The 588-nt window shown below is 48.6% G+C and overlaps 1 protein-coding gene across 1 annotated transcript in view; it reads left to right on the top strand.

Annotated features, from left to right (window-relative positions):
- Positions 1-588, top strand: part of LOC108802707 (importin subunit alpha-5) — a 39749-nt gene that overhangs the window by 34879 nt on the left and 4282 nt on the right. The gene's annotated exons all lie outside the window — the stretch shown is intronic.

Genomic DNA, 588 nt, shown 5'->3' with positions numbered 1-588 from the left:
GCCTCTGCAAACGCCGCTCTCTCGGTTGTCAACCCATCCGATGTGCTTTACCATATCTCCATTTCACCTTTCCGACTCCAATATGTACGCTACAAGGACGTAAAACGCGACTCCAGTGACAATGATAGATAAAAATAAAAAAAATGAATATAAAAAAAAAAAAACAGACGAAACGAACGCACCTGACATCACCGACCGGCAACATCCAGGACCCGAGGCGACGACTTTCACCGTCAGGACAAACATACAAGACATTCAGACGCGCTGGTGCGAAAGAACGAATGAATCAACCTCCACGATAGCCGCTGCCCGGCTTCACGCCGTGAAATCCAGGAGGGGAGAGACGCGCAAGCCTGGGCGATAAATGCATCGGAAACCATCGGAAGAAGAAAAGGGGGGCGAATAGTCCCGAACCGTTCGCCTTTTGCGGGATCGAAGAAAACATTTCCGTCACAAGAACCGCATCTCTCTGACCATCTCAGTCCACGGGAAGGGTGGTTCAGCTGTTTCAATGATCTCTACAGGCTGCCTTGAGTTTTTTCGTTTTGTTACTCGCTCACGTTTATTTTGTGTCTCTTTCAAACCTCC

Source organism: Nanorana parkeri, unplaced genomic scaffold, assembly GCF_000935625.1.
Source record: "Nanorana parkeri isolate BGI_ZX_2015 unplaced genomic scaffold, ASM93562v1 scaffold3048, whole genome shotgun sequence".
Taxonomy (NCBI): Eukaryota; Metazoa; Chordata; class Amphibia; order Anura; family Dicroglossidae; genus Nanorana; species Nanorana parkeri.
The sequence above is the reverse complement of the archived record's forward strand: the minus strand, read 5'-3'. Positions and strand labels throughout refer to the sequence as shown.